General features: G+C 43.0%; 1 long non-coding RNA gene across 1 annotated transcript in view; it reads left to right on the forward strand.

Annotated features, from left to right (window-relative positions):
- The first annotated feature begins 494 nt into the window (after positions 1–494).
- LOC143276153 (uncharacterized) overlaps positions 495–7040 on the forward strand; it is an 8022-nt gene continuing 1476 nt past the window's right edge. Inside the window, exons 1-3 of the long non-coding RNA XR_013053510.1 lie at positions 495–741; positions 2904–2973; positions 5191–5215. This is a non-coding gene — a long non-coding RNA (uncharacterized LOC143276153). The remainder of the gene's footprint in view (positions 742–2903; positions 2974–5190; positions 5216–7040) is intronic.

A 7040-nucleotide genomic window follows, 5' to 3' on the forward strand; every position in this document is an offset into this window, starting at 1 on the left:
TCTTCTGAGATAAATACTGAGTCACAGAGAAACACACACACACACACACACACACACACACACACACACACACACACACACACACACACACACACACACACAGAGTTAGAGAGAGAGAGAGAGAGAACAATCTTCTGAGATAAATACTGAGCCAGAGAGAAAGAGAGAGATAGGACGAGAGAAAGGAAGAAAGAGAGACAGAGAGATGAAGATACGACAGACAACGAAGACATAGAGGCAGCTGGAGACAAACAAAGAAAGAAAGACAGAGAGAGAGAAACAGAAACAGGGCAACAGGAGAGAACGTCCACGTCCACGGGTGATGGATCACCAGGATCCATTACAATGACAACCTGGCGCGTGCAATGAAACACGCACATGTCACCACCAGGGACCCGGATCACGTGAGACATACGTCAAACACGCTGCATGTAAACAAACAACAGGGCGTCACCTCCCAAGGTCAAACAACTGCTATAAAAACACCTCCTAATACCCAGTCTCTTTCTAGCACACCCACTCACAACACTCCTTGTGGAACAAACTTGGGTTTTCATCTTCATCTTTCAGCTGCAGTTCTTTCCAGCTTCTTCTGCTCGAGTGAGATCTTTCGCCAGAAAGCACTGTCAGGGGCATTGTTGAGTTGGAAGGCTCTGCGTACCTGTTTGGCTTATTATCTTCTGTTGAATTCCACCCGTTTTTCTTCGACGATCGATGATGAATCGTCTCGCGTTTTTCTTTGTAAGTATCAAGTTTTGTTTTGCTTTGTAAGTGTCTGTTGGTGTGTGTGTGTGTGTGTGTGTGTGTGTGTGTGTGTGTGTGTGTGTGTGTGTGTGTGTGTGTGTGTCTTTCTCTGTGGCTCAGTATTTATAAGATTGATTGACACATAGATAGATAGACAGGCAGACAGACAGATAGATACATACATACATACATACATGCATAGATCGACGAAGGATGAATCATCTTTCGACTTTCTTTTAAAGGTTTTTTTTGTTTGTTTGTTTGTTTTTGTTTGTTTGTTTTATTTTTCTGTTTATTCGCTTGTATATGAAAGTAGTAGGTGAGTAATCGACACACAGAGTTTCAGTTTCAGTTTCTCAAGGAGGCGTCACTGCGTTGGGACAAATCCATATACGCTACACCACATCAGCTAAGCAGATGCCTGACCAGCAGCATAACCCAACGCGCTAAGTCAGGCCTTGAGTGCATGTATACATATTTGCGCACCTATTAGAGTGGATGTCTTCTACAGATTTGTTGCCGGAGAACAACACCCTCGTTGCCATGGGTTCCTTTTCAGTGCTGCACACAGTACCTCAGTTTATCGTCTCATGCGAATGACTAGATGCTCAGTTTGATTTTCCAGTCAAACTTGGGAGAAAGGGCGAGAGCGGGATTCGAACCCAGATCCTCACGGACTCTGTATCGGCAGATGAGTGTCTTAACCATTCTGCCACCCTCCTTCATACATACATACATACATACATACATACATATACAGATTAAGCACGGGCCATCGTCTTTGGCTTTTCTCCTAAGCCAGTTGCATCGCTCGGACGGAAGAGCCAAGTGTGGTCGTAACCCGCTACTAACTGTGTGCAGTATGGAACTGACCAATGGCGTAGTTCGGTCAACGTAGGCATTTAGTCACGTGTAACTGTCAAACGCTGGACAGGACACGTTGTCCGCATGACAGACAGCAGGATCCCGAAGATGCTTTTATATGGCCAACTGAAGGAAGGCCACCGTGAACTTGGAAGACCCTGCAAGCGCTTCAAGGACACCTTGAAGACAAACCTCAAAGCCTGTGACATAGACATCGCTTCCTTGACCGCTGTCGCTGGAGGATGATGTGCTCTAGTGGCATAAAGACGTTTGAAAACAAGAGAACGCTGGCCATCAAGGAGAAGCGTGAGCGAAGGAAGCAGGGCTCAACTTCTGGAGACGTTTTCCCTTGCAACACCTGTGGGAAGTGCTGCGCATCCAGAATCGGCCTCTTCTCCCATATGAGGACACACACCGACAGATAAGCCTGCCTGCCTACTCATCCGTCGGACCGACGGGAGACTCCATCATCAACTGTCAGAAAGTTAGAACCAAGCAATGCGACTGGCATCTTTAATTAACCCTTTCACCGCCAGTCAATTTAGAGTACAAAATTCCCTTGTGGTATAAACACAGAAAAGACAATGGCAAAGAATAGCTGGGGATTCCTCCTGAGATGTATAGAAAATATGGCCTATCCTACCACCGAACATTAAGAGCAGCAGGTTCATGGATAACAGACCAATGAATGGTCACCTTTCAGTGACATGGGTCCTCTACCACGCCTGTGCATAAATGCGAGCTTGGAAGTGAAAGAGTTAAGTCCGTATGTCATCTGATTTGTCTGTCATTTATTTTTTACCCGGTCCTCATCACCTGTCCACTCTTCGTTTCCAAAGAGCTGCAAGGAGTTTGGGGTTCCTTTTCAGTGCTGCACACAGTACCTCAGTTTATGCGAATGACTGGATGCTCTGTTTGATTTTCCAGTCAAACTTGGGAGAAAGGCCACCCTCCTTCATACATACATACATACTTACATACATATACAGATTAAGCACGGGCCATCGTCTTTGGCTTTTCTCCTAAGCCAGTTGCATTTCTCGGACATAAAAGCCTAGTATGGTCGTAACCCGCTACTAACTGTGTGTAGTATGGAACTGACCAATGGCGAAGTTCGGTCAACGAAGGCATTTAGTCACGTGTAACTGTCAAAAAGTTAGTCCTAAGCAATGCCGCTGGCACCTTTAAGTTCGTATCTCATCTGACTTGTCTGTCATTTCATTTTTACCCGGTCCTAATCAGCTTTTCACTCTGCGTTTCCACAGAGCTGCAAGGAGTTTTGGGTTTGATTCCAGGTGGTGGCGGTGACGCTCGTGGCCATGGCCAGCTCCCAGCTCACACAAACACCGACCGCGTCACCCCAGGGTCAGTGTCTGGAATAAGAATAATTATTATAATGATGATAACTGGACATTTATCAGCGCCATCCTCATTGCACAACGCTTTACAATCCACACGCATACGCATACGAAACACACTCAGTCCTCAACTCACAATGATGCACAATAAACACACACACACACACACACACACACACACACACACACACACACACACATATATATATATATATATATATATATATATATATATATATATATATATATATGCCCATAGAAACTTTATGTACAATACATACATACATACATACATACATACATGTATGCATCCATCCATCCATCCCTACATTCAACGCACACACAGTACAGCGTTACAAATATACCTACACAATCAACTAACTACTTTCATGTATGAGAGGGGGTCTAGAGGAAGTGCTGCTGGAAGAGGAAAGTCTTGAGGTTAGATTTAAAATGAAGGTAGTGAGGGGCTGTGACGGACGTCGTGAGGCAAAGAGTTCCATATTTGAACAGCAGATCGACGGGCGCAATAGCCGAGTGGTTAAAGCGTTGGACTGTCAATCTGAGGGTCCCGGGTTCGAATCACGGTGACGGCGCCTGGTGGGTAAAGGGTGGAGATTTTTACGATCTCCCAGGTCAACATATGTGCAGACCTGCTAGTGCCTGAACCCCCTTCGTGTGTATATGCAAGCAGAAGATCAAATACGCATGTTAAAGATCCTGTAATCCATGTCAGCGTTCGGTGGGTTATGGAAACAAGAACATACCCCAGCATGCACACCCCCGAAAACGGAGTATGGCTGCCTACATGGCGGGGTAAAAACGGTCATACACGTAAAAGCCCACTCGTGTGCATACGAGTGAACGCAGAAGAAGAAGAACAGCAGATGATGAAAAGGCTCGACCGACCACTACTAATGATAAAAATACTGATGATGATGATGATGATGAAGTTGATGATGATGATTAGTATTTATATAGCGCCCAATCCTGCGCAGAGACAAATCAAAAATGCTTTCACACCAGTCATTCACACACATGCTTAACTAAAAAATAAAATAAAATAAATTAAAAAAAGAAGAAGAAAAAAAAGATACTTCTGCTGCTGCTGTTACTACTGCTACTATTACTACTGCTACTACTACTACTAACAACAACAACAACAACAACAATTCAGATCGACGCTCACACAGACAGGAAGATCGTGTTACATGTCTGTCTGAGTGTGTATGTGTGCGTGCCTGAAATCTGATTGAATGACGCAGGAAACGAATGATGAGCGCCTAGTGGCATCCGTCAGTCGGCTTTACCCAGGTAGGCAGCCTGTTTTGCCAATGACCCCGTGTTTGTAAAGCGCTTAGAGTTTGGTCTCCGACCGAGGATAGGCGCTATATTAGTATCCGTATCAATCAATCAATCAGTCAAACGTGTAGGATAAAAGCTACACATTCACAACTACACAATGCGATGTTGGGATGTGTAGTGGGGGGACACAATGCGGGAATGAATGAATGAATGATATGGATACTTTTAAGCGCCTACAACTACGGCGTCACTGGCAAAACAGGCTGTCTACCTGGGTAAATCCGACTGACGGTTGTCACTGGACGCTCATCATTCGTTTCCTGTGTCATTCAGTCAGGTTTAAGTCACGCTCAAATACACACTCAGACATGTAACATTTTACGTGTATGACCGTTTCGTTTATTTACCCCGCCATGTAGGCAGCCATACTCCGTTTTCGTGGGTGCGCATACGGTGTATGTTCTTGTTTCCATAACCCACCGAACGCTGACATGGATTACAGGTTCTTTTGATTTGCGTATTTGATCTTCTGCGTGCGTACACACACGAACTTGAAGGGGGTTCAGGCACAAGTAGGTCTGCACATATGTTGACCTGGGAGATCGGAAAAGTCTCCACCCTTTACCCACCAGGCGCATAGAGATTCAAGAATATGCGCTATAGCAAGATGTCTCAATAAAACAGATAAATTTCCGAGGTTTCAACTTGAGATCCTATTGCGCCCGTAGGGATGTGGAATAGTAATAGCAAGACATAATGTGGCAGTGTGGAATAGTAATGGCATGATGCGCGGATGCTTCCGTCAATTAAGATGCCCCCCCCCCCCCTCTCCCCTCCTTATGTTATGAATTATTATTAGTAGTAGTAATAGAGAGAGTGTTATTTGCAATAATATTGCAATGATCCTGTTTTGTTACAGACAACAGTCTTCAGCAGCTCCTGATGTAAGTGACTGGCTCATTCTTCCCGTTCTTAAATGTGTTGACGGTGATGATAATACTGGCGGCGTTGAAAAAAAAAAGTTAAAAAAAAGAAAAAAGAAAGAAAGAAAACAAGAAAACAAGAGAGGCAGGGCCTTCAAGACTCACTTGTGATACACTTAAAAAAAAAAAAAAATCAAGCTTTTTGTGTATTGAGTATAATTTCAAAATGTAATGTTTAAAATGAGAAAGATCAGTTTAAAGCAAATTAAGTCCCCTAGCATTAATTACAGAGTAATTTCCCTTTTTTACTATCTGCACCAAAACGTTTGCAAAATAAATAAAAATTCCATGCTTAGCAAAAGAAGTTCCTGTTTGAACAAAAAAATGATAATAATGACTGCTCTTGTTGTTGGGTCAGAATATCAGATCAAAGTGCCAAGTTTAGAGAATACAAAAAATATAAATATAACAGTAAATGCAGTTTGCATATAATTAGGCTTCATTTTTTTTTTTTTTTTTTTTTGTGTGCCCATCCCAGAGGTGCAATATTGTTTTAAACAAGATGACTGGAAAGAACTGAATTTTTCCTATTTTTATGCCAAATTTGGTGTCAACTGACAAAGTATTTGCAGAGAAAATGTCAATGTTAAAGTTTACCACGGAGACACACACACACACACACACAGACAACCGAACACCGGGTTAAAACATAGACTTGTTTACACAAGTGAGTCAAAAAGTCGATGATGGGATGATGGTCATTATGGTTCTGTTTATGTGTATGACGACTGTGAGTGGACCGGTGTTAAGTAACGCTGGCAAGTATCTTCTTCTTCTTCTTCTTCTTTGTTCGTGGGCTGCAACTCCCACGTTCACTCGTATATACACGAGTGGGCTTTTACGTGTATGACAGTTTTTACCCCGCCATGTAGGCAGCCATACTCCGCTTTCGGGGGTGTGCATGCAGGGTATGTTCTTGTTTCCACCAGTAACCCACCGAACGCTGACATGGATTACAGGATCTTTAACGTGCGTATTTGATCTTTTGCTTGCGTACACATACGAAGGGGGTTCATGCACTGGCAGGTCTGCACATTTGTTGACCTGGGAGATCGTAAAAATCTCCACCCTTTACCCACCAGGCGCCGTCACCGAGATTCGAACCCGGGACCCTCAGATTGAAAGTCCAACGCTTTAACCATTCGGCTATTGCGCCCGTCACTGGCAAGAATCAAAACTGAGCATCATCATGGTCAGTGATCGACTTTGAAAATGATAGATAACTATCATGATGATGATGATATTGATGAGAATGATGATGATGATAATGGCGAGCATGATGACACTGAATGCAGTGAATGTGAAAATAAATAAATGGGTGAATAATTGAGTAAAAATAAATAATGGATGAATGAAAAAGTAGACAGATAAGTGAATGACCCCTTGAGGAAGAAACAACAGATTCCGAAAATTTGGGTTAATCTGCTTACCTTGTGATGTATTGATGTGTTTGTTTTTCTTCAAGTTCTTGGGTTTTTTTTCCTTTTATTCTTTATTCTTTCTTTCTATGTATGTAACAAAATAGTAATATATATATATATATATATATATATATATATATATATATATATATATATATATAAAGAGAGAGACAGACAGACAGACAGACAGACAGACAGAGACAGAGACAGACACACACTGGCACGCACTTTGTGAATCTATTGATATAACGTTTTGTGTGCCTCTCTCTCTCTCTCTCTCTCTCTCTCTCTCACTTTGTTTCCTGTGTACTGTTCAAACCTTGGAGACTGCGAACGACTGGGGGGGGGGGGGGGGGGGGGGGGGG

Source organism: Babylonia areolata, chromosome 31 (genome assembly GCF_041734735.1).
Source record: "Babylonia areolata isolate BAREFJ2019XMU chromosome 31, ASM4173473v1, whole genome shotgun sequence".
NCBI classification, from domain to species: Eukaryota; Metazoa; Mollusca; class Gastropoda; order Neogastropoda; family Buccinidae; genus Babylonia; species Babylonia areolata.